Source organism: Natator depressus, chromosome 9 (assembly GCF_965152275.1).
Source record: "Natator depressus isolate rNatDep1 chromosome 9, rNatDep2.hap1, whole genome shotgun sequence".
NCBI classification, from domain to species: domain Eukaryota; kingdom Metazoa; phylum Chordata; order Testudines; family Cheloniidae; genus Natator; species Natator depressus.
Window position 1 is genome coordinate 29,514,063 of NC_134242.1, and position 27,647 is coordinate 29,541,709.

The 27,647-nt window shown below is 38.6% G+C and overlaps 1 long non-coding RNA gene across 1 annotated transcript in view; it reads left to right on the top strand.

Annotated features, from left to right (window-relative positions):
- The first annotated feature begins 1,831 nt into the window (after nt 1–1,831).
- LOC141993616 (uncharacterized) overlaps nt 1,832–27,647 on the top strand; it is a 53,047-nt gene continuing 27,231 nt past the window's right edge. The window contains exon 1 of the long non-coding RNA XR_012640910.1: nt 1,832–1,890. This is a non-coding gene — a long non-coding RNA (uncharacterized LOC141993616). The remainder of the gene's footprint in view (nt 1,891–27,647) is intronic.

The window sequence follows — 27,647 nt, forward strand, 5'->3', positions numbered from 1 at the left end:
TGTTGAAACTGTTTGTGAGCCTGGGGTATTTCTTGTTGAGGATAATTATTAAACCATTATATTATAATTTTACTCAAACCCTTTTCCTTAAGGGAAATTGCATAAGAATGATGCAAGAATTTCCTGAACATTCCCTCACACAGTTAGAATCATAGATATTAGAGATGGAAAAGACCTACTAATTAATCTAATCCATGCCCAGTGAAGAAATGGTTCCCTGCAGTGCAGTTATTAGCAATTATCAAATCTAAATTTTAAATGTGTGAAGAAATGGGGATTACATGAGATTTTTTACTTTATTATTTTAAATATGATTAATTCAGGCAAATCCTAAATTTTTCATGTGCAACATTGTGGATGCAATTTCTATGGTGACATGATAACAGTGTACAATTTTTTAAAGTTTGTGAACACCGAGGTGAAAGAGGATCTGTCGGGGTGATTAACTAAGATGTTCAAGGCTGATATATTTGAGGATAAGAATGCATAGTTCAGAGCAATAGAATCATAGAATCATAGAATATCAGGGTTGGAAGGGACCCCAGAAGGTCATCTAGTCCAACCCCCTGCTCGAAGCAGGACCAATTCCCAGTTAAATCATCCCAGCCAGGGCTTTGTCAAGCCTGACCTTAAAAACCTCTAAGGAAGGAGATTCTACCACCTCCCTAGGTAACGCATTCCAGTGTTTCACCACCCTCTTAGTGAAAAAGTTTTTCCTAATATCCAATCTAAACCTCCCCCATTGCAACTTGAGACCATTACTCCTCGTTCTGTCATCTGCTACCATTGAGAACAGTCTAGAGCCATCCTCTTTGGAACCCCCTTTCAGGTAGTTGAAAGCAGCTATCAAATCCCCCCTCATTCTTCTCTTCTGCAGACTAAACAATCCCAGCTCCCTCAGCCTCTCCTCATAAGTCATGTGCTCTAGACCCCTAATCATTTTTGTTGCCCTTCGCTGGACTCTCTCCAATTTATCCACATCTTTCTTGTAGTGTGGGGCCCAAAACTGGACACAGTACTCCAGATGAGGCCTCACCAGTGTCGAATAGAGGGGAACGATCACATCCCTCGATCTGCTCGCTATGCCCCTACTTATACATCCCAAAATGCCATTGGCCTTCTTGGCAACAAGGGCACACTGTTGACTCATATCCAGCTTCTCGTCCACTGTCACCCCTAGGTCCTTTTCCGCAGAACTGCTGCCTAGCCATTCGGTCCCTAGTCTGTAGCGGTGCATTGGATTCTTCCATCCTAAGTGCAGGACCCTGCACTTATCCTTATTGAACCTCATCAGATTTCTTTTGGCCCAATCCTCCAATTTGTCTAGGTCCTTCTGTATCCTATCCCTCCCCTCCAGCGTATCTACCACTCCTCCCAGTTTAGTATCATCTGCAAATTTGCTGAGAGTGCAATCCACACCATCCTCCAGATCATTTATGAAGATATTGAACAAAACCGGCCCCAGGACCGACCCTTGGGGCACTCCACTTGACACCGGCTGCTTTCAATACTTGAAATTGGTGACTAAGCAGAGACCCAGATACCATGAGCAGCCCAATTCTTGCACGTACACTGCTTTTACACTAAAATAATTCCATTGATTTCCGTAGAGTTGCTCCTGATTCACATCAGTGCCAGTGAGATCAGAGTCCAAGTTCCATGTCCCTAAAGGACTTTGCCTAGAGGTAGGGGGATTTTCTATTCTCACAGACGGCTTGTGTATATTCTACAGTCAGACACTTTCTGACTCCTAGAGGGGGAGTTGACTCTGAACAGCACCAAAATGCTATGTTCCTATTTGTCGCCTCTTGCTTGATTGACAATCACTGGAGAACTGACTTCCTCCTCCCTCCTCAGTGGTGGAACAGAGTCACAGTAAGGAATTACTAGGTAAGACAATCTCCTTTTAACCTATTTTTAGTAGACGTATTTTTACACTAGCACATTTCTTTAGTGACAAGAACAAAAATATCATTGTGATCACATCACCATTTACAATTTCCCAAATTTTATTTTAACCAGGCGTTAATGATGTATGGCAATGCTAGTAAGTAAATGAATATTTGAATTGCTGTATATTATTTTAATAATTGCTCAGCTCACCATTTAAATTATCAAAGATCTTTACTTGTGCAATGTCATATAAATGCTCGAAATTAAAAATTAATCAACTCGATTTACGTAACTAAAAGCTGCCATCTAATGGAATATTTTTCAATAAGAAGACAGCAGTAATTATGCTGAAAAAATATTCGTTCCTGTAGTTTGAACGGTTATAGCAATTTCCACCAGGGGATTTCACAGTGAGAATCCAGTTCTGGGCAACAGTGATTAATATAATGGTTATTAATGAGAAGTCATTTTTGTATGTGTAAGGGTGTTTGGGTGTCAATGCTCTGAAAGCAATGTGTTTAGCATATTAATAAAAGATAGCATTGGATTGGTGACTTAGTAACCATATTGATTTTTTTCTCATTTTCTGTGATGTGAAAGGTCAATTAGACTTATAGAAACAATGGAGCCTTTCACAGCAGGGCCTATCATTTCTCTGTGCTGACATCTTTTTTAACCATGTACAAAGTTCATTAAATGTGCAAAAGTAGTAATGTTAAAAGGAAGAAAGTGATTGGGTCAGAGGTCACAAACCATGGCAAGCTGACAGCCTCTTGTGGATTACACCACAGGAGCTAAGTAATAGTGAGAATTGCCTTTCAGGTTGCCCACTGGGACTGAGGAGAGCGAAGTCGTAAGCAGCTAATACTATTGGGTTAATTAAAATGAATATTGGCAGTAGCTTTGTTTGTCTTTCATTGAGTGGGATGCTGTTAACGAAGTATTTTATAGGGCTACATAACAATAGTGAATTTTGTCTTAAATAGCAGATTGCCAAATTTTCATATCTACTATGGCCAGTGTGAAAATAAACTAATATTGAATCAAACATGTCTGACTTCTATTTCACTGTCTCTTTTCATATGTGTTGTCATATGCAACCTATTTAAGTCATTTTCCTTCTCTTTGAAGTCTACTGTCCCAGACATTTTCACAAATAGGTTAAAAGTAGCTAGAGTTCTCTTTTTTTCATTAATTGACACAGCTTAATATATTTGACTGAAGTCTCCATAATCATTTTGTACTTTATGCAATTATGTATTAAAGCTTTCAACTCTTTAAAACAGTTTTACTAATTTAAACCCAGGAGATTGAAAACATATAAGGCAAAACAAAAATCTTGAACATAAGGACAAGAGATGCTATAATTTAGAATGTGAGTGGATTCATTATTATTCTAAGGCTTGGAGAACAACTGAATAAAGTATTATTGATAATCCTGGTGAAATTAATAACTTTAATAGCACATCTGTGAAGATTTCAAATTGGTAATCATTGTCTCATAAAAATGACAGGTTTTTTATACTATATGTCCAAGAAAATAACTCCACATATTTATAAGTTTTCAAACTGCTGTTTTTCACTGTGTTGCTGGTAACATTAATTGTATGCTAGATGTGACTAATTTGCTTGTACTGTTCATCTCAAAACATCAGGGTTTTTACTTTGCCTTGCTACAAAGAAAGAACTTGATGTGAAGTCTCTGTGTAGCAATCTGTGTCTGATTGCTTGGAATTTTATGTGATCATTCTTTGATTTCAAAATAAGCTCAGAGTTGACAATGCACTGCAGATGTACAGGTAAACTTCAAAGCTGACTTTATTCTTCCATTTTCTATTCTGACACTCGTCGTCCTTTTGGTCTGTTTTGCTGAAACCTACAGTAATACATACAGCATTATCTGACATTGTGCTGGAGAGAGATGTAAGCAGAAATATAATTAATCCCTACTTTTTTCTTATCTTGGTTCACAAACAATGAAAAATGAAATCAAACTTAATCAAACTTCCTGTGTCTACATGGGGTGGAGTTAATCAGCTAGCAATCATTAATATCAGAAAAGTCCTCTTGAAAAAATATAAGAAAAACACACACTAACATGAGTTGACCAGACCTGTAATGAAATAAATAAAAAATATTGAAATGTACAAGCTATATTCTTTTGGGGTGGGGGGAGAGTAAACATTCCACAGAATATTCAGCAAACTCAAAGTAATTTTCTGTAAATTTAATATACTTGAATGGCACAGTTTTCCCAGTTTTCTGTGGAATTATTTTTTAAATAGAATTAGACAATTTCAAAATTGGAAAACAGAGACTAATTAATTATTAATTAATAATATAATATATTACATAATAATATAATATAAAATAATAATTAATTATTATCTCACCTACAATGAGATGATCTTGCCTCTTTTATTCCATGCCATTTCTTATATATATTAAGAATATTTAAAATAGTTATACCACTTGTTTGGTATGGTGTATGGTGACAATGGTATGGATATTACCTATAAGGGTGCAAAGAAGGGTTCAGTTTAGTAGTGAGTTACATAGAAAAGGGGCATGACTATCCCACATGGTTACTATTCTCAATACATTTTGTAGCAACTAATGGAATAATTAATTTCCACCTTCACTACAGGGTTGTAAATCAGTTCATGCATCAAGTGTGCATCATCTATGTTGTCTGAATGTATGGGGTTTAACAGGAAAGCTGGGTAGCCACTGGGCTCCAACTGTACCTGTCTTTCTTAGGTACCTTCATGACCCCTCCATCACAGTAGTATTCGAACCTCACCATCTTTAATGAATTTGTCCTCATGATACCCCAGTGAGGTAGGGAAGTTCTATTATCCCCATTTTACAAATGGAATACTGAGGAACACAGACTTGCCCAATGTCACATACAAAGAAGCAAAGAATTTAATCCCAGGCTAGTGTCCCTAACCACTGTGCCATCCTTTCCCTCCTTCAAACTAGAGTGCTCATTGGCTGAGAAGGCCACTAGGTATTCGGACAGGTATTCTAACAGGTTTGGACAGCAGCAGTGGAAAGTTCCATGGACCCAAGGGAGAAGGGATGCACAAAGCAGCCTCATTTCCATTCACTTTTATTGCCTTACCTCAAAAACTCAGTGTATGCAGCGTTCAGTGAATAAGTACTGTGCCAGAGAAAGGGGTGAGCACTTGACACTAGTTTTCACACTGTTCACAGTTCTCACATGATAGTTATTAAAAGAACGAGGAGTACTTGTGGCACCTTAGAGACTTACAAATTTATAAATATATATAACACCACTGCCAGTGTGCACAGGGCAGTAATGACCACAGCAATATAGTTACTATCCTCATACCATAGGTTGAAACATGACCAACCTTAATGAAATAGCTTCCTCCATGGGTGTATCATTCTAAGGCTTGAGTAATCCAACCCCAAGGCAAGGGACAACAGGGAAGTAAGCAGGTTGTATATTGCAACTAGACATATTCTGCAGAGCCCTGTTCATTGGCATGCCTCATCCATGACTCATATAGCACATCTGCAGTGGTGCAATTTTGCACAGGTGTCCTTGATATTTGTGGCTAATGATTCCTTGAAGCCACTGACATAGCAGGGGCTATAGTTTTGTGCAGAGTTTTTTAGCTGAAAAAATTACACCTTTAATTCGTTGACCAGGATGCATATGTAAAGCAAATGGGCCATTTCCCACTGTCATTCAAGCTCCTCCCATAGTACAGCAGTATGTTTGTCCTAGCGGTTGTATACAAAGTATGACTGAATCAAATGTCCAGTGCTGTTCATTAGATATATTCCATGGCTCTAAACCAGCATATAAAATTGGCCCTCAAGGTAATTAATATTGGTTCCAGGGGACCTATTGAGATTAATCAGTGTAAAACTCCCTTCTCCTGTATTGTAATGGTCATAAGTGGAATAATTTTTTACAGTCTCAATTTCTTTTTTCTAAAAGGAGTTTATAAGTTCTCAATGTTTGTCCTATTATGTCTCGGTTTATTTAAAAAAATTAATTCACAGCCTATGGCAGACAGAGCTAATGTACAATGAAGAAACTTTAGTAAGTCCATTTACAAATGCTTCAAGAGTCATGGGACAAGAGAGAAGGCAGGAGAATGGAATGTCACAATATGACACACAATTCTGATGCGGCTTCTGCTGGAAATAATTCATTTATTTAAATCTGGAGTGTGTGTCAGGGAGACCAGTTTAACATCAAATGGCAGCCAATGTCTTTCAAATTAAGCCTATGGATTTATTTCCCTTTAGCAAGTAAATAAGAGTAGTAAGAGTTTTGTGACTAAAAGTGTAACGCTTCATAAATTTCATCCGGCAATGCATTTCTGACCCTTCTAGTAAACTGAAGGCTTTAATCCATTTTTTTCATACCTGTGATACTCATGTATGCTGAAGTTATCACTTAAATAATTTGTCTCTGTATTTTCTCTATTCTAGATCCCCTGAAGATACTTTTTCTTTATATTTCTTATTTTTAAAGGATATTTTTTGAACAAAGTGCTTCTTCACAAATGGAAAAAGCTCTATTACCAAGATTACAGCTCAGCTCTAAGGTGTAAAAGTTAACAAAAGACATTTTAAAACCATCTTGTGCCATTTCAGACATGATTGCTTCCCTTTACACCTTTTGCTGCCACTCATTCTGATGTCACAGTTTCCCACCTACAAATTTTGCCATATTGTGCCTTCTTCCATTTTAAATATGAAGGGAAGCACTTATGTGAACTGGATATATGCTGTACTACAGCGTCATCAGCTTGAGTAGGAGAAATGATTTATCATTTAGGAGGGAAATGACATTTCATTTGCCACGCACTTTGAAATGTTTTCTTAAACATGTGATACTTTAAGAGAATGCTGCTTTAAAAATGACCAGAAATTATTTATTACGTGGCACCTTAATTTCAGAGTTCAAAGGCCCTAATTTTTAGGAAAGCATCCCTAATCAGGAATGGTGTTTAAGCATGTGCTTAATGTTAACTATGTGTTTAAGTCTCATTGAAGTAAATAAGAGTTAAGCATATGTTTAAAGTTAAGCATAAGCTTAAATACTTTCCTGAACTGAGGCCAAAATAGGGCCAAATTGTGTCCATCGGATGCTCACCAAACAGCTCCCATTGACTTTGGGGAGCTCATCTAAACTTGATTCCAAATTATTCAGATTACTCAGGCCATATTCTCAGCTAGAGGTAGGCCAGTTTACAGAAGCTGAGGATCTGGCCTAATAATGTTAAGTTGCTCCGCAGAAAATGTGAAAGAAACAGTTGAAAATCCCACGAAGCCTGAGGTCCAGTCACTACCCTGTCCTCACAGAAAATATCCAGTATATTTTATTATTTATTTAATGATTCTAGGCTTTTTATTCCATGACAAAAGGAATCATAAGCTCTATGTGCCCACGTAAGAGGAAACAATGGGAAAAACAGGGTCCCATATGAAAGGTATCAGAAGTAGAGTTGGTCAAAAATGTTACAGGTTTTTGTCACAAACCCAATTTTGTCGTTGCTGAAAATCAAAACAATTCTATTTTTTAATTTGGTTGAAACCGGAAAAAATCTGCATTTTTTTTTTAATTTGTGAAAACCCCAAATGTTCTTTTTTGTCAATTTTGTGTGTGTGTGTGTGTGTGTGTAGAAAATAAAACACATTTTTCAACCAGCTTTGGCCAGAAGTCCAGTACTCAAAGAATCAAATAGAGTGACACAGGACTTGCCAAACTGGATCAGACCCAGGATCCATCTGGTCCAGTATCCTGTCTCTGACAGTGGCAGGTATTCAAAGGAATGTGCAAGAAAGCCTGTAAAAAGCAGTTATAGAATAAACTTGTCCCCGGGGACAGCTTCTTTCTAATCCTCATTACTGAGAGGCTGGCTTATGCTCTGCAGCATGAGGGTCAGCAAGTAGAATGCATCAAGCCATGGTGGAACATCTCTATACAGAAACAGAATTCTTTTTCAGGGTTCCAAGAGGTTGTTGTAAACCAGTGTCCCTTTTTTTTTTTAATTGTGGAACATTGTGAAAAATAAGTTAACGGGGTCCTTTTTAAATGTATACTGTATGGCAACACAACAACAACTACATATGAAGTCAACTTATTCTTTATTAAATCGAGGCTTCATCTAATAGTTTCTACATACTTCGAAAAAAAAGTTATATACAAATGGCCTCAGTCTTTTGGAAAGGCTGTGACCTGAATGGTATTTAAAAGTCCACAGGAGTATATAGGAATGAACACAGCAGTTGTTCCTTCATAGTATGTTATTACAAAGAGAACTGGGGGTCAAATTGCATGAATGATAAATGGAAGGTGCTTGAAATGAGTTAGTTCTTTTTTGAACATTATACATTGACCTTGGCAGTTTTGACAATTACATCCATCATTTCTCAGAATCCATTCCAGCTCACCCGACTGTTCTCTAATGTGGCCAAATAAACAGGATTTGTGAATATACGAATCAAAGATTGATCTTCTGTGCCAATGCAGTGATTAACAGTTGATTTCTGGGTGTAGCTTTTTCATTCTATGAATTATGCGAGGATCATAATTCACCATGGCACACCTGTAGACAAGCGTGTTAGAATGCTTTAATCTTCACTTACAAGGCCTCAGTAGAATTGATAGTTGGCTCCTGAGTTTGATAAGCAAAATGAAATAAAACCATGAAAAAAACACACTGTATACAGCAAAAGTGATATTTCACTGCCTCACTGTGTTTTTCTTGAGGAACAGAATTTGTTGAAGACAGAGATGGGACAAAGCAATTTGTTTAATTACCTCTGAAGTTTAGCTATCTCCAAACATTGAGATGCCCAGCTACTCAAGAGTAAAATAGATATTTTATTAGGAATATAGAACTGTTTATTGCAGAAAAGCAATGCAAACAGGTCCAGTGACTTTGAGACAGGTAACACTGTACACAGCTCTTACTTTTTGTAGTGTGTCCCAAATATTTATTTGGAAAGTATTGTTGTAGTTAGTATTTTGTCTGTCTCTCTTATCTGGCTTACTTCACTTTATATCAGGTCATTTCCACTGAGCTAGATGTTGCTAGCTAGTTGGATAGTAACAATTTCATGGATTCAGTTTAAATACCTCAGTTATGTGCAGAAAATGCAAGTTCACCACTGACACTTTCTCTCATTAATTCATAAGGTTGCCTCCCTAGAAGAAGGCTTGAGGTAAAGATTTAGGGGCAGATCTTCAGCTGCTATAAATTGTCATAGCTTCATTGACATCCATCTTCTGCACTATTAATTATTTTTCAAGTGCCCAAGAGTTTTCTAGTAGCATCACGGAAATAAGTAAAGACATGGTCCATACCAACACTGCTTACCATTTAAGGCAGCTCTTTAGAAAAGCATCCCTAACCTGTACAGCACTAGAGCCTGTGCTTAACTTTAGTCAATGGAACTTAAGCACATGCTTGATGTTAAGCATGTTCTTCAATGCTATTCTGAATCAGGATGGACTTAAGCATGTGCTCCTCAATCATGGCCTATCAAAAATGTGAGGATGATAAGCAAACAAAAGGTGGGGAAAGTGAGAGGCAGGACAATAAGTCTCATTCGGAAGTGTGTGCAGACCTTGGCAGTACCATCACATGAGGGTTTGTGGGTTTTTTTAATCCTCCCTTCTCATAGGCAACATGCCAGAAGTGAGTTTTTAGGAGGGATCTGAATAAAGAGAGCAGGGTGGCTTGGTGGAAATTCCATGTAGAGGGGGCAGCATGAAAAAAGATGAAGTGAAAGAAGGGAATAAAGGTGGGTGAGTCTAGACTGGCATTACTGGCAAAAGAGAGGGGAATCGGGAACATGATAGGAAACAAGATCAGAGACACAGGGTGGGGCTGAGGAATGAAGGACTTTGAAGACAAGAACAAGGAGAGCCTTACACCTTTCTGACACCCGTACATATGATGTTCTGATCTTTATTGATGCTAAAACAATTTAACAACATATCCCCAGACATTACAATACATCATATCCCTAGATGTTAATCCCTTAATTTTGTGTTGCAAAATTACTGTATCACATAGATTAATATTCTTTACAGGCCAATTGAAATCAGAGTTAGAATATATTAGCAGAACAAAAGATGATTTTTACTCAGATGCTTAACTTTACTGATTGTAAAACAGTGGAGCTACTTACGACAGGTAAAATATTTGCAGGATCAGATACTACAATTGCTGCAAGCAATGCCCTTTGGATGGGATTACACACCATGCAGGAGTATATATGTAACTATTCTATGCAAAAATCATACCTATTATTGGCAAATACTGCACTTTTGTCTGACAGCTTTTACTTGTACTCAATCACACAAGCTTTACACATGTGTGTTACAATCACAGACCAAAAATGTTACCTTTGTAACAGGATGCACAGGAATGTATACCCATCTCATAAATTTTGGCACTTTTACAGCTGCAGGAGACACATTCTTTAATAGCATTACTATAAACCACTAACTTATTAGTGCGATTAACAGGTTGATACACACCCCACCTACACACTTTAATGTCCTCCGAAGGTGTTACTAAATTTGAAAAAAATGCACACAAACACACTACTGTGCCACAGACATACCATGATCAGTGTTTTCTCTTCCTCTTTTGTTTGCTTGGTAATTCCAAATCTCCCTGAAGACTTGGCATTGGGCTACCAGTCTGAAGCACTTATCATACTACTCTTCTTTCTCAGGTGCAGGCCGAGGGGAGAGTGCCTTCCTTTTCATCCTTATTCTTTGTTTTACAGTGTCATTCTTGGTTCTAAGCATGTGATGATTCACATCTTCTTCTTCTTCATATTGATTGATGTAAATGTAGAGCAACAACTATAATTTTACATTTAGAGGGTTAAGTCAGATAATTGCATCTGGTGTAGCGGAGCGTATTGCTGCGATGCCTCCTTCATATTTGTGAATCACGCATTGAGCAGTTATATGTTCCATGGTCTGTTCTGGACAACCACAGTCACACACTGGAGAGTCTTACATTTTCCATTTGTGCAGCAAGAATCTGCATCTGCCATGGTTTGTGCAGATACAGTTTAGGGTTGGCCATGATCTTTGTGGGAGATCGAAGCCAGGGATTTTCTGCACTGGGTCTTTCATGAGGTGTTTATTTGTGACTTCGTGTGAACTCCATTTGGCTTTACAAGCTTCATCAGGGTTGAAGTTGCATTGCTGAACATTAAATGCATGGGTCCAAAAGGGCTTAAATGACTTCAAGCAGTGGTGAGGGACATTGTTTCACATGAGAATATGAGATTGAACAGCTTTGGTTACCTATTGGCCCACACATTCCACTGCTCCTCTTGTTCCAATTCATCACTGTCTCTATTCCATCTGTTCACAGTTGGTCCAAACCGCCAAAATCATTCTCTTCAGCATTTGGTTCCTTTCACTTGGATGTGGTTCCCTGATCCACAATGAAGTAAGCTTGGCTCTGTTTTCCTGATCCACAGTCAATGTTTTTCTAGGCCTTTGCTCTGATTCCATACCCCTAGGGTGTGCCATTAAAAACTGGACATTTATCACCCTCAGTAGGTAAGTTGACTATGGGATATGAGGTATTTCCCATTGTAGGTAGAGAGAATAATAACAATATTTTGTCTAAGTTAAATACCACAATGCAGTATCATTTTTTTCTGTAGCGCCCCCTATCATGTCTCAATATGTGCTGCCACAGCTTGTATCAGGATTGGGTAGAAGTCTTTAAAACTGTGTTAAAATAAATTACACTTTTATGAAGGCTATAGGAGTGTTATGTCATCTTCTATCATTCACATACGCTTACAATGTTCTTCACTGGGCTAACAAGTCACAAGCTGTTGATAAACTAGCTCATGTGGTTTGGCTTTTATAACTTCCAAGCTGATTTTGTGGAGGTCCAGGACGCTCAGCATTACCTCCTAACCTATGAATGATGCTCGTTGTAGAATTTCAGTGCTGCTCTTCAAAATGACCTATAGATTTTTGTTACCTTGGTGTAGTAGGGGGAAAGTGGTGTAGGGAGAGAATGACTCTTTCACTTACTAATGTTCTATCAGGGCCTAGTAAGTGAGGAATGGTATGAGAGGAAGGATAAAAACATATCAAAAACAGGTTGGAGGGTGATGATCCCTGGGATTGGCAAGTCACATTTCTGATGGAGGGGAACATTGTATATCCATCTATTGCAGGTAGGATCTAACTCCTTCTGCATTCTGTACACTGGACAAGGAGTTTTCATTTCCAGACATCGTTCCCAATTTGCTGACTTGTTGCAATGTTTAGAAATCAGTAAATAAAATCAGTGGGTCTATTTTCTTTCTGAAAGTTCTGAAATATGTCAAGGCAGACTTTTTTAGTTCACCACCATACCAGGAGCTGAAACAAGGGTACAACAGTTATAGACCCTTATCAAGTTAACACAAAAAGTAAAAAAAGAGAAAAAGTGCTGTAGTTGAAATTGTTCAGAAATTCTCTAGTGACTGTAGTCGGATTGAATACAAACAATGGAATGCCTGGGTACTAGACCAGATTAATTCCATGTGATAAGGATAACTTCCTAACTGTGAGTAGTGTAGCTTTGGCATTAATGGCATGCTCTCTTTTCTCCTCCTTCTCTTGCACTGAATGAACTATAAAAAGACCAAGAATGGTTAAGTGACTAAAAGAATTAGAGACTCCAGCAGGTAGTATCACAGGTGCCTGCCTAATTCCTACTGACACAATCTGCAGCTTAGTAACAGGGAAGGATGGAGATTCCTTGATTGTTAGTCAGAATTAGGGTGGAGTGAGGAGAGCAAGATTAAGGGCTCTAGCTCAAGCCATGAGCCTATTAAAGGGGATTATTAATATTAGTGGAATTAGACATATTGTAACAGACCCAAAGGTCCATCTAGTCTGGTATCTTATTGCTGAAGTAGTTTGTGTTGGTTTACAAAGTATGAAACATCCTCTCACACCTTTGCCCAAACTACTTATTCTTGGTTAATGCAAGAACCAAAAACTTCCAGTTGAGACAAATTTAGCAAAACTCCTACAACTGGTCAAGATGAAAATCCCTATCGAACCAGCCAGTAGAGTTGCTCCTTTTGGTTCCCTGTTCAGGGTTCAGATACAGTCATACAAAGGATGTATGCACGAGAAGCCCTCCTACCAGATGGAGTGCTTGGCTAATCAGTTAAATCTGCTCTAGCTGATCTATCTGTGTCATGTGCCATAACTAGATTTCTGAATTACACTGAGCGGGCTGTCAAGGGGAGTCCATCAGAGAGCCATGTACAGCGCACTTCCCTTGAGATGGCACCCCTGAAATAAAAAACTTCCAATAATTTCCCAGATCAAATGAATGCATGCCATGATAGCACTTGTTTCCACTTAATACTGGCACTGAAATAATTTTGCATGAACGCTGTTTTAGTGATCATTGGTGTCAGCATGGTTTAGCACTGACCAGTTAAAAACTTATTATTTCAGTCAGGTGTAAATAGCCCTCAGTTTTGTATGCTAATCTCTGCTCATGATGGCTTCCAGGAAAATCAGTTATTCTATCTCTTTGCTGAGAGATTGTGATAATCATGCCTACCGTGTGTCTGCCAAAAATGAGCCTGATAGACATTGTAGCTCCCTTTGTTCTATCCAAAGTGACCTCCAATGACCTAATTAAAGCAAAAAGTAGAACAGCTCCTTCAGAATGGAACAGGAATCAGAACCCTGGCCTAAATAAATAAATAACAAAGGACTGGCGTAAACTCAGTTATGCTGGTTTTCAAATGCCAGGAATTGAGAAACACTGATTACTAGTCCCCTGCTAATGCAAAATCACAGCAGCTCACCTCAGCTATGAGGGACAAGGATTTTAAATCTGCAGATGGCTAGCTGTAGAGGTGGAAATCATGGAATTACATTTGATACATGAGAACTCATGGGGGGGGGGCAGGAATTAAATACAGATTTGTCAGATACTGACTATCAACAGTTTTTCTACCTGATCAGCTCCATATAACTGACTACTTCTAGAATGAGGACATTCACAAATCTGAAATGCACAGCACTTTCGTAAATGTCGTAATTTATATGTTGGAATACACAATAATTAGGCTTATTTCTAATTGACAAACAGCAATTGCCTATCAGTTCATTTCCCTGTATATATTCTCCCCAGAAACACACACACATCCATGTTGTGCTATGTAGGGCCAAATTATGCCCTCCCTTATGGCACTGGCCTCTTGCAGAGCTGAACCACTCAGGGGGAGCTCACAGCAGGATTGTGTCTTGGGCAGACCTTATGGGCAAGGGTGGTACATGCTGCGCTCTCTGGCCTGATGTCACCAGGGCAAGCAGTCCTTTTTACTGCACTGTAACTGGCTCTTTGCTGAGTGTGAAGTGGATGGGGAAAGCATCTTATGCCTTCCCTCATTGCACAGATCAGCCAAAATCTGATCTATAATGAACTCTTCATATAATGGAAATCTGCTCAAGAGACACCAACTTGTCTGTTTTAAATGGTTTGTGGTTTATCATTACATCGTTACATTACAGATGCTGTCTCCCTAATGCATGCAGTGAAGGACAGTGGCACTAGCTATAAGCATTATATACAGCAACCTCTCCCTCCCCTCAAACACACTGCTTAAAACAGCTCATCACTGTTTTCTGGCATGATGACCAGAATATGGTTAGAGGCATTTCCTTACCTTAATCCAGTTGGACAGGATTTTGTTGTAAACTATGAACAGTAGATCATACTATTGACCTCATTATCACCACAACAACTAAAAAAAGTCAAGGCCAAGTATAAATTGCCAGCATTTCATTGACTTACTACAGCTGATTTATATCAGCTCAGAATCTGGCCTCTCCCTCCCCATGCCTTTTTTTTTTAGGTGTCCTTGTTTTATTACACCTCTCTCCCAGCTTTCTCTCTTTTGCCTGCTATGATATGGCCATGATACCAGTTGCTGATGTGGTAAAAGTGGTACAGCCTTAAATAGTCATTTTTCAGTTTGTAAACACAGTACTTTCTCTCATATCAGGGGACTCATGTTAGGGCATGTTATTCAGTACACACACTTTTAGTTGAGAAAACTAGTTCTGTCATAATTTTAGATGTACTTATTTCTGCCTATATATACTGCTTGTAGAGGGTCACTTTACACCATTTTACTTTATATCAGATAAAGTAACTTGCTTTCCAAGCGTTGACAAGGCGGTCTGTTTCCTTAAAAGGCTGTTTGGATTTGTTTTGTTTTGTTTTTCCTTTAAAGATTCAGGTCAAATTACTGTGTGGGGCATCAGATTTAAAGAACGTGTGAAAGGTAGAGCAGTTTTATGTTTTCTCCTTTATGTTAATTATGGCAGCATTTTTTTTTCACTAGAAAACCCGTAAAGGACAAATATGCAAATACCCATGGACAAGTTGCTGTTAATGCTTGCTAGCAACTGGGAGTGAAGTGCAATAGGTTAGGAATTAGAAATCTCGAGGCACAGTAAACTGTATTTAAAAAAGTACAGAAATCTGAGTTGAAAGGCAGCTGGTATTTGCCTACCTCTTTAACCTAACGTTGGTGAGTGCCCCCAGGTCTTTATTCTGTCTAAGATGGCACTGCTAATAACTTGGATGTGTATTTTGTTTATTTAGGTTGTTTTCCCCAGTGTGGGGAGGACAAATAAATACATTTTCCCTAGTTTCACTGAAGCACCTGTCTTTTTAAAAAAATTTTTAAAGCTAACCCAGCTGGGTTCCTTTTGATACAAAGTACATTAATACTTGTGAGAGGTGTATAAAGTACATTCATGAACCATGCAGCAATATCTATTTGAGCACGAGAATTATTCTAATGATCAGAGCTGGGAGACTCAGGCTACTCCTTTTCTGAAAATATTCATGTTAAGTTCTAAATGAACTTGCTTTGGCCATGCCTCCGTCCCCCCCCCCACCCCTGTGTTTACTTTTCATGAACACCTGAATGATCATGTTTTACTGGTACAAAGGTTTATGGAAAGACCACTTCAAACTTGCATGCAGGAGTAATTGCAGAAACCAAATGTCCGTTTTCACACACAATCACTTGCGCTAGAAATGCTTGCGTGCTCATCCTGTTAGTGAATTCCAACAATACCATATGACTTCTCTGACTAATCACAAGTAAGCAACTCAGCTTGATTTATCAGTACTAGCAATCAATCCACTGAATTATTTTTGAATAAATTCAAAAACTGGATAAATCTGAGGATATCAGTCTGCTCATGTAACTCTTAAGGAGAAAAAGAGAATAAATTTATCAAACGTATTTATTAATAATTCACTCAGCTGTATAATGATGAGTTAGTTTTTATGCTCTGCCCTCTGTTAGCATGGAGGTATATTGTACACATTTTAGACATTTAAGTTTTCCTCTGCTTGCTAAGTGGTCAGAGATTTAGTTTAGACCCATTTACTCTATTCCAGAATCAGCTCGATTTATAGTCTGTGGATTTCTGATGACTGTTACACTTACGTTCACATATGCTCATGCATCATTATAATAGATGGACAAAGCTTTCTTGGATGTACAATATAATGTGTATAGAACCACAGAAATGTAGGGCTGGAAGCACCTGGAGAAGTCATCAAGTCTAGCCCCATGCGCTGTGGCAGGACCAAGTAAACATACACCATCTCTGACAGGTTCTTGTCCAACCTGTTTTTCAAAACTTCCAGTGATAGGGATTACACATCCTTCTTTGGAAGCCTATTCCAGAGTTTAACTACACTTATACTTAGAAAGTTTTTCTGATCATCGAATCTAAATCTCCCCTGCTTCAGATTAAGCCCACTGATTCTTAGCCTAACATCAGTGGACATGGAGAACAATTGATCACCATCCTCTTTATTAACATCCCTTACCATATTTGAAGGCTAGCAGGTCCCCCCTCAGTCTTCTTTTCTCAAGACTAAACATGCCCAGATTTTTAACCTTTCCTCATAGATCAGGTTTTCTAAACCTCTAATCATTTTTGTTCCTCTCCTCTGCATTCTCTCCAGTTTGTCCACATCTTTCCTAAAGTGTGGCACCCGGAAATGCTGAGGCCTCACCAGTGCTGAGTAGAGCAGGACAGTTACCTCCTGTGTCTTACGTACGACACTCCTCTTAATACACCCAAGAATGATATTAGTCTTTTTCATAGCAGCATGACATTGTTGACTCATTCAATTTCTGATCCATTATACTACCCAGATCCTTTTCAGCACTCCTACCACTTAGCCATTTATTCCCTATTTTGTAGTTTGTGCATTGATTTTTTTGGCTTCCTATGTCTAGTACTTTGCACTTGACTCTACTGAATTTCATCTTGTTGAATTCAGATCAGTTCTCCTATTTGTCAAGGTCATTTTGAATTCTATTTTTGTCCTCCAAACACCTCCCATTGGTGTCATCTGTAAATTTTATAAGCATACTCTCCACTCCATTATCCAAGTCATTAATGAAAATATTGAATAGTACTGGACCCAAGACTGACTCCTGAGGGACTCCTCTAGATACACCCTCCCAGTTTGACACTAAACCATTGATAACTCTACAATCTGTCAACCAGTTGTGCACACACCTTATAGTAATTTCATCTAGAACATATTTCCCTACTTTGCTTATGAGAATGTCATATGGGACTGTGTCAAAAGATCTACTAAAATCAAGATATATCACATCTACTGCTTCTTCCCTATCCACTAGGCCAGTAACTCTTGCAAAGAAGGAAATTAGATTGGTTGGGCATGATTTGTTCTTGACAAATCCATGCTGGCTGTTCCCTATTATCTTCCAGATGCTTACAAATTGATTGCTTAATAATTTATTCCAGTGTTTTTCCAGGTATTGAAGTTAGGCTGACTAGCCTATAATTCCCAGATCCTCTTTGTTTCCCTTTTTAAAGACAGGTACTATATTTGCCCTTTTCCAGTCCACTGGGACCTCACCCATCCTCTAGGAGTTCTCAAAGATAATTGCTAATGGTTCTGAGATTGCTTAAGGAATTAGCTGAAGTACCCTATGATGAATTTCATCAAGCCCTGCCCACCTGAATACAACTAACTTATCTAACTATTCTTTAACCTATTCTTTCCCTATTTTGGCTTGCATTCCTTCCCCCTTTTTGGAAACGTTAATTGTGTTCAGTATCTGGTCACCATTCACTTTTTAGTGAAGATTGAAACACAATAGGCATTAAACACCTCAGCTTTCTTGATGTCATCAGTTATCAACTCTCCTCCCCCACGAAGTAGAGGACCTACACCTTCTTCATCTTTCTTTTGCTTTGAATGTATTTAAAGAACCTCTTCCTGTTGCCTTTTATGTCCCTTGCTAGGTTTAGCTCATTTTGTTCCTTAACCTTTCTACATGCTTTTCCAATTTTATCCTACATGCTTGTGCTATTCTTTTGTATTCCTCCTCAACAATTTATCCATCTAGTTGTGGTTTTAATATTGTCTCCTTGAGAAACTACCAGCTCTTCTGAACTCCTTTTTCCTCTTATATTTTCTTTCCATGGGACCTTAACTACCAGTTCTCTGAGTCTGGTAAAGTCTGCTTTTTTGAAGTCTATTGTTCTTATTCTGATGCTCTAACTCCTTCCTTTCCTTATAGTCATAAAATGCATGACTTTCACCCCAATTCCCTTCCACCTTCAGATTCACTACCAATGCCTCACTGTTGGTCATAGGTACACACAGGGAGTGATGGGGTTAACATGTATGTTTATAAAACACTAACTCAACTTTCTTGATGTATATAAGGTACTAAAAGAAATTATGACTGTGAAGTCTTCTTGGAATATCTAGAATTTTAATGTGGGCAGACAATTTACTGTACTATGTACAGTATTGCAACATAAAGAACATTTGCCTACTAAATGGCTCCTTATATTAAAGGAATACCTTTTACAGTTATAATTGTATGTAACAGTATAGATATGAAAGGAATCATAAACAATTAATCTTTCTATTAACTCAGTGTAAGTGTTGAAGTAGCTTAATCACTAAAATGCAGTGGGGGTATCTCCCCATATAAAGCTACTATGAGGCCAGCAATAAAAAGCAAGTTTTATATCTGCATTAGCCTGAGCTCAGTGAACACAACATGCTGTTCTCTACATTCCCTGGAGTACTGTCCTATAATACATCTACAAAGAATTGAATTGCCAGTCCAGGTTGGCTGATTCTGTGATCTGATGTATGGTATCTGAGAGGATGGCTTCAAAGCATGGCAACCCCCCACCAATTTTGAGTGCCCATGGATAGTTATAGATATTTTAACAATACCCATGAATATCAAGAGTTCCTGTGCTATGTTGTCTCTGATAAACATACCAATGAATTCACATAGTCTTTCATAAAGTGCAACTCTTTCCTGTTTATATTATTTTTGACCTTTTGTATTGACTGGGTTTTACATTATTGATTTTTCTCTTGGTATCTACATCGGATTTAACCATTGATTACCTAATGTGAATTGTGTTTGAAGTTTAACTCCAGGTGTATCTGAAATGTAGCCAGCAATGATGGTCATGAAATAAAGATATATTTCAGCAAAGTGAAATATTTATAGCACAACTGCTTCTGAGAGGTCATTGGTGGAGATCAGTACAACATCTAATCCAAAGAGGAGGTACAGCAAACCCCACTGAAATAATAATCAATGATAAAATATACGGTAGCTTTGTGATGTTTAAACCCTTCAGCTAAAACTGTTGTTCTTAGCTTTACTACTCCATTGCCTGATACAGGGGCAATAACTTTATACATAGCTTGACATGTACTGTATTTGTAGGATCTGATTCTCCTCTCACCCAGATATGAAAATTGGGACTAATTCCAATGAAGTCAATGGAATTACACCCGTGTAAAACTTGTGTCCGTAGCCACACAATCATTTTTAATTTTAAGGGCCTTGTCAAGTCCATTAGCTGACACTTTTCCCATTTGCCATCAGTAATTTATATTTGGTTGATTCTTCTGGGAGTAGCCTCTGTTAGTTTCAATGGGAATTATACATAAATGCGGAGACGAGAGTAAATTCGAAATTGAGTTCAACCACAAACAGTGTGAGGCATAAAGCAGCTTTGCAAAAATGAACTTTCTACCATAGAACATAACAAATAGCTAATATTCATATTAATGTGGTGAGCTTAGTAATGTTCAGGGATCCTAGTTTTCCATGATAAAGCCCCCAAATTCTCCAATAAAAAACATTAAAATCCACTTTTTCCACAATTAAAATGACACACGGAACTTTAGTTTCCCTAACCACAGTATATATAGGTATCAGCTGAACACAGTGTTTTATTGATATAAAAGTAGAACCCCATTGAATCCAGCCTCCATTATCTGGCTGTCCATATTAGCCGCATGGGGCTGACCTCCCAAGCCCCACCGCCCATCTTAAAATAAGGGGTAGAAAGCTCTTTGCCAGTTCTCCTGATTATCTGCATTTTTGATTATCTGATCTGGTCCTGGTCCCAATTAGATTGGATCAAACAGGGTTCCACTGTAAATGTAAAGCACATTCAAAAATCAACTACAACAGGGGGAAGCTGCAAGCATTGAATAAGTGACACTGATACTTTTAGTAAAATTTAGTTTATAGTTAACATATGTTCTTAATTTTCCAGAAAATGTGAACGCTAAAGATTCTCTAAAAATGCAGATTCTGGATTTTTCTGTGTCAAATGGATTTCTAGGATCCCTGGTAATCTGTAAGCTCCTTGGATCATCGTGGACGATCAAGTTGTGGGCTGTAAAGTATTTAGTACATGCAGCACTATTATAATAATTCATAAATATTGTAGACTAAGTGCCAGAATCTCAGATGGTATAAACTGGTATAGCTCAACTGAATTCAATGGCAATTTACGCCAGCTTGGGGATCTGACATTAATAATTTAGTCAGTGAAACCAGTGTTGTAACAGTACATGTATGGCCCCAAAGTAGATTTCTTCCTTCTCGAAGGAACTTGGTTACCATGGTAATGGGTACTGTATAAAAACCATCACAGATAGAACAATGGACAACTTTAAAGTGCTTCCTTCCCACCCAAAAATACCATCTTTCCCTACTCACTAACAGCTCTGGAGTCTCTGCTGGTCTTAGATTCCCAGCCTCACTTATTTCTGGAATTTCTGCCATGCTCTCATGTGTTCTGGATTGGCCCCCTGAGCTCTCTGGCTGTTGGGTTGGCTCTGCTGGATGAGTTGTTGGGACAGTGAAGTCACTCTCTTAAAGCTGTTCCTGGGGTGGAGAGCTTATTGAACTCCTCTCAGTAGAACACCTCAGTCTCACCTGTATGGAGGGGACATAGTATCATTCTCCTCTCTTCTTATGAATTGTGCTTTCATTGTTCTGGTTCTGCAAAAATGTGTACATACTACAACGGAACCTTAAACTCTTGTGCCCCGAGCAGCAGAATGGAATTGAAATTGATTTAGCCATTTGAAAGATTTCCATATGTGTGACTCCTTTAACAGTTTTGTGGGTTTTTATGTCCCTTTTGATTAGCTATCAAAATAGGGTACTGAGTAGTTAGGGATAACTGCCTTCTCTATCCAGTGCCACCAGAAACACAGAAGGTAGCAAAGACAAGGGCCGCTGTCAGGAAGATGTGTGGGCAAGTGGTGAAATTGGAAGGGGTAGCGAAGATGTTATAAAAATCTTGGAGAACCAGCACACAGAGGCTTGAATGCCTTGGACTAGATAATGAGGCCTAGAAGGAAGTAGAGCCCAACAATAATGGAACAAAGGGGTCACAGCAGAGAGCGAGAATGTCTTTGAACATCGAGAGGGGTTTGGATCAGACTTTGAAGAGCCTGTCTTTTGCTGAGACAAGTCAACTTGTTGTCCTCCTCCAACTCTATCCTAAAAGCTCAGTTCTTTGGCAAACCTCCCACCACTAACCACTCATTCCTGCTTGTCTGCCTTACCTCATAATCTTATAACCTCACCCACATTATGTTACAATTTTAAATTGTTTAATAAATAAATAAATCCAAAGTCATATGAAAATAACAAGGTACACACCATATTTGCACTACCTCTTTCACTAGTTCCCTCCTTTCTTTGTCTAATTTTAGGTTACAATAATTATAAATAATAATAAATAAACCTACTAGCAGAGGTCAGAGCAAAACTTTAGAAGAAAACATTTTACCATAGGACTCTGGGCTAAATTCTGACTTGGCTCACCATGCTGAAGGCACCGGGGTAGCAAAAGATGTCAATCAGAGCAGAAATTGCCCTGACCAAAAAGCTTTGAACTATAAGAAATGAAAGAGATGCCTGTGGACAAATCAGGGAACCCCGTGGGCAGAAAGTTAGGGATGGAGTTTCATTCAAATGTAGAGAATAAGAGAGCGGCTCCTGGATTTGTGGGGGAGAGTATAGTGGTTATGTCACTCTCCACTTCACAATGATGTCTGTGGGGAGTGGGAAATGACTGAGAAAGTGGGAGCATATCATCCATGTTCTGGGGATCAGAATGTACCAGCACTTCCCCCTGCATCCGAATTTCAGCACTGAAAGAGAGGCAGGGCCCTTGGAACAGAACTCCTTTACACCAGTTTTGTCCTGTTTTATTTCCACTCAAATGCACTGAGTCACACCATGTAAAACTAATGTAATGGAACAGAGAGAATCAGGGCCAGAATGCGGTGAATGAGGGGAAGAAAAAGAGAAGAATTGAAAAGGTACTGAGAAGCACATTGTTGATGGATCCAATTCTAGAAAGCCAAGTCAGTTAAGATGATTATCAGTCTAAGACAGTTTTAAATTTTCAATGAAGTTTATATTGTTGAGTAGCCTATGCAAGAAAAAAAATGCTTGATTACAATCTGCAAAATATGTCTTCATTTTAAGACTGTTTGATAAACTCTAGAATATTACAGCAGTCAAAGCCATTTTCCAAACCCCAAATTCCTTCTCTCAAACTCTAGTAATATCAGTTTTAACTAATCAAATAGCATTGCATTCCCTGCAGGTCCATAGACCTATATGGAATTACCCACTGTGTAAGTCAGGGAAGAATTCAACCCCCGGGGCCTGATCCAAAATCCATGTAAGTCAATGGGAAGATTCCTAATGGACTCAGATGGAAGTGGATCAGACCCTTAGTGAGCATTGAGACAAACCTAAATGTACAAGTAAAGCACATGCATTGCAATATTTGTGCAAAACAAAAATGCTCATAAATAATGCATGTCCTGTTCTCAGATGAACATAAGGGCTGAAAAAAACTCATTACCTCACAACACTGGACTACTTAAGCAACTTTGGCGTTTAAGCAAGAACCTATAGTTATTACACTTATGATTGAGAGTAACTGGTGTTTTCTGGCTGACTTATTCTCCACTCTGTTTTCCCAATATAGGAGAGGTCACATATGTTTGTGTGATAAATACGGGATACAAGAAATACAGTAACAGATGGTAAAGAACTAAGTGTATTGATAGTACAGTGAAAATCGAGTAAATGCCTGACATATTATTGGTGCTATATGGATAATTACAATAAATAACAGTTATTGCTTTATGCTACTCATCAGGTTCCTTATGTTAGCATCCTGTATAAATGTGCTCTGTGTACAAAGAATAAATTAAAAAATTATACCAAAAGTGAAAATAAATGAGTTGAAGTTTTGCCTTATTTGCAAAGGTCAGGCAAACATTAGCAATCGGCAACTTATTAGGAATAAAGCAATCCAACCATCTTTAAGTTATCGTTTTCATAATGTGGGGTTTAGTGATACTGGCACAGCAGAATGAAATGGAGACATATGGCATATGTTGGCTTGTACTATGGGTATAGAGCACCCTCTGCTTTCTTTTGATTAAATAACACTCCAGGGCTCGGAAATAACCTGGATGTTGTTTTTCTGAAGATTTTTGCACAGAAATCTGAAGAAAGAATTTGTCTATAGGGTTCATTAACTGTTGGCCTCTGCTGGCAGTAACCCATGTTATATAGGCCACTATTGTGACATCCTCAAAAGAACTCCCTGAAGGAGACAAAGTCTAGAAGGAGAATATCTACTCTGAAGTTTTCCACCTTCCCTGAACTATATCTGCAGAGCCACCCCAGGAGGGGAGAATGTGGCTTTGAAAAATAACACCTTTGTTATTCCAAGTGTTAGAGATGAAGCAGAGTTTTCAGATGGCCCCAAGGTTTTTGCACCCTTCACCAAACACAGATGGAAACTGGACTCTTTGAACTGCTTTGAAAATCTGTTACCATGCATTGCTGTGGGGCCTGTGAAGCAACCATTGCTAACTTCTGTCTGCCTGCAATTTTTATGGCCATGTGATGACAAGGGATTAAATAGCTTCATTTTAGAATCAGACAGCTTTTAAATGTAAAAACAACAAAGAAGGCAACAACAACAACAAAAAAGCCCAATAATTCCCAGCTGAAGGCAAAATCTTAATAGACGCCAAGGTAATATCTCAATGAAGGAGACTAATTTTGAAATAAAATGTGAGCTGCTTAGAATTTTGGAATTATATTTTAGACTCTAGTTGCAAAGCCTTTTATAGTATTATGATCTTAAAACATTTGGCTCCTGCAAACTAAAGATTCTTAAATTGGGATCACAAGGGGCAATCTATTTGAATACAGGAACTTATTTAGGAACTTATCTAAATAATTATAGTATATGATACAATTGCTGTTCTTTATAGTGCATTATTCCTATTTAGTGCCTATATTATATACTATATATAATAGAGATTTTGGAACAAATTGTCCATCTATATATAGGAATGAAACATTCTCTGTGAATCATATGAACTAACTGTTTAGTTGATAAATATGACAGAGCTTTCTCTGACAGTGGATCGCCTTGCTTATGTGTAATTTATACAAGCAGTATTTACTGTACCTGATAGTAAACAACTGCTCAGTCCTTTTATATGGACAACATAGAGCCACTTATGAGTTTTTTCCTCACTTCGGTGAAACTGAATGCAGATGTATGAATCAAAAGATTATAACACTCTCAAAAGCTCAGTGAATTTTGGTTATAATGACTAATTTGGGCAGATCAAAGTCTAATCAGTTCAATTAAATGATATCAGCAGAGCTGTATACTTAGTACTGTACTCTGCCATATACCTTTGTGATCAATATTATGGTTTTATGTAAACACATCCACCACATTTTTCAAATGATAGAATCAAAGCCTGACTTTAAAAAATAAATAGATCTGTTTTAAAATGAGCTCCTCGCACTAACGATGAGTGAATTGATTTGGATACAATAAGAACCTGACTAAACCTTTGCCTACGTTTAAAACGTAATCTGAACTGAAACATTCTGAATGTTCCACAAAGTCCCTTGACTCCAACCCCCATTGCTTACCTCCAGTAGCAGGCCTTCTGTTCAAGGATTGCAGTTGGCCCACTTCCCTCTCCCACCAAAGGTCCTCTTCAGTCAGAAGGTGGCCAGATGGCTTGCTCCTTTCTTCATTATAGCAGATAGTTGTCAGCAGGACACATCAGGTCAAAATAAAAGGATGTAATAGTCCAAAATACTGTAGTATCACTTTATGAGCTGTAGTGCCTGGGATATTACAGTAAAATACTGTAGATGTATATGAACAATGGTCCCTTCACTATATCTTACTAAATTGTCTTTTAAAATTTTTAATTTTATTGTGCTTCCTTGCAATTTTGTGCACTAAGAGTGCACCATGGGACTGGAAAATCTTGGTACACAGGATCAAAAGTTCTGGAGGTTTTGATCAGACAAGTCCTGGAAAGTGAACATACTTACCTGAACTTAGCTGTAACTTTCAAATCTGTTGCAGAGGTGAATAGCTCTTCCAGTTTCTGTATATTGCCCTGATTAATGTTGAATTGCAATCAAGTTGCGATGAAATAGTCTCTAATACAAGGTATAGATGTGAAGCGAGGAGGAGGGAAGGGAAACTTTCCCAATGGAGCTTTAATCATGCTGCTCCCATGAACACTGCTGAAACATCTGGGCCCAGATATTAAAATATAGCTCCATTGATAATTCAGAGAGTTCTGCACATTTTGGCAAAAGTCATTTCAAATCTGAGGCCAGGAACAGATCAGCACTCTACTGCTAATTCAAGAGTCATTTTGAAATAATACTGAAAACATCTAGGGCTAAAGTCCCCTTGGCAGAAAATCCAGAAAATTAATAGCAAATTATATTCTTCCTAAAGGTTCTTTCAGCCATCCTATAGATTTTTAATGGAGATTTATATCCCTTCTATAGAATTCTACAAGACAATTAAAACAAAAAAAAACGTAGAAGGATATAATTTTCTATCAAGTTTTATAAGTCTTTAAAGTAACCATTATGGACCATTATTAATGTCAATAGAGTTCTACAAAAATATTGCTACTACTCCTATAGGATTTTTCCATAAGTGTTGCTCTAAGTCATGCTTCATTAAAATCAGTACAGCCTTACAACTATAACTGGCAGCACATTTTGGCCTCTTTGATCTCAAGACTTCATTGTCTGGGTAGACCGCAAGAAGGACAGGAGGCTTGTTATGGGTTTTAATCAGGCCGCAACTTTATTGTATAGATGTCTGGGACGACCCGACAGATAAAGTGTACCGTGCAGGCAACTCCATGCTTATTCAAATAAATTCTCTGGGCTTTTTACCAGCTCCCCTTTGTTTAATCCATGCTTATTCAAATCAATTCTCCAGGGCTTCCACCCCGCCGCCCCTTTGTTTCCATCCAGGTCCCCCAGCCGACCCATGTCTTGGACCTTAACATCCACCAGCCGCGTAAGAGGGTTAAGGAGGGCTATGAGAACAGGGTGGGGGGCAGAGGGGAAGGGTTGGCTTCCTGCCGTACCAATCATGGGAGTCCCCGAACTCTCTCCCCCATTCTGTTTCTTTATGCAGTACCTCCTTTTAAGTTCTTTACCAGGCCATTTATCTGGTCACTGGCTGCCCTCCCTATGGAGTATCTGCACTGAACATCCACCCAATATTACAAAATAAGTTGTGACATATGGCCTACCACCTTTTCTATTCACCAGAAAAGGTCCATCCTCACACCCGCTGTGAGGAAAGCAAAAAAACTACACTCTATAGAAGCCCATTCTGGTTGTGCAGGAAAAATTCCTTCCCAGCCCCCATTTAAAAGGAGCGACTGGCGTAATGCCCACAGCAAGTCCTAACCCAGCCTGCCATTCGCCTCGACTAGGGGAGGGAGGGTGGGTGGCTGCTAGCTTCCTCGCTGCTTTCACACAGAGACTTGCCCCACCCAGGTTTTGTACATTTATGCACATTCCTGGGGGGAGGGAGGGGAGTCATTGCTGCAAAGTTGACCACCAAGAACCTTTTGCAGCATTTTTTGACCTTCTTCCTCTCCCTCCCACCTCCCCAACCACAAAGTAGAGCTGCCCTTCTTTTGGTAAGCCCAGACAAATTCTGCTCCCTATAGTTCTGGTGCAGTCATTTTTAATATCTGCAGTGAAGTTCTCAGAATCTACAGATAATGAGTCTGAGTCTCCTCTCACACCAGTTAATAGCAGTGGCCTGATGTCCTTTATGCTCCCTTGAATTTGGGGTCTGCCAGGGGACAGCTTGGCCCTTGGCACTAGTTATAGCAGCATTATGTTTAGGCTATATGTGCCACGCTGGAATGGCCACCTACAGGGGTTGCTCTAGATCATCAGCACAGCAACCTTTCAGGCACATCTTGTCCGCC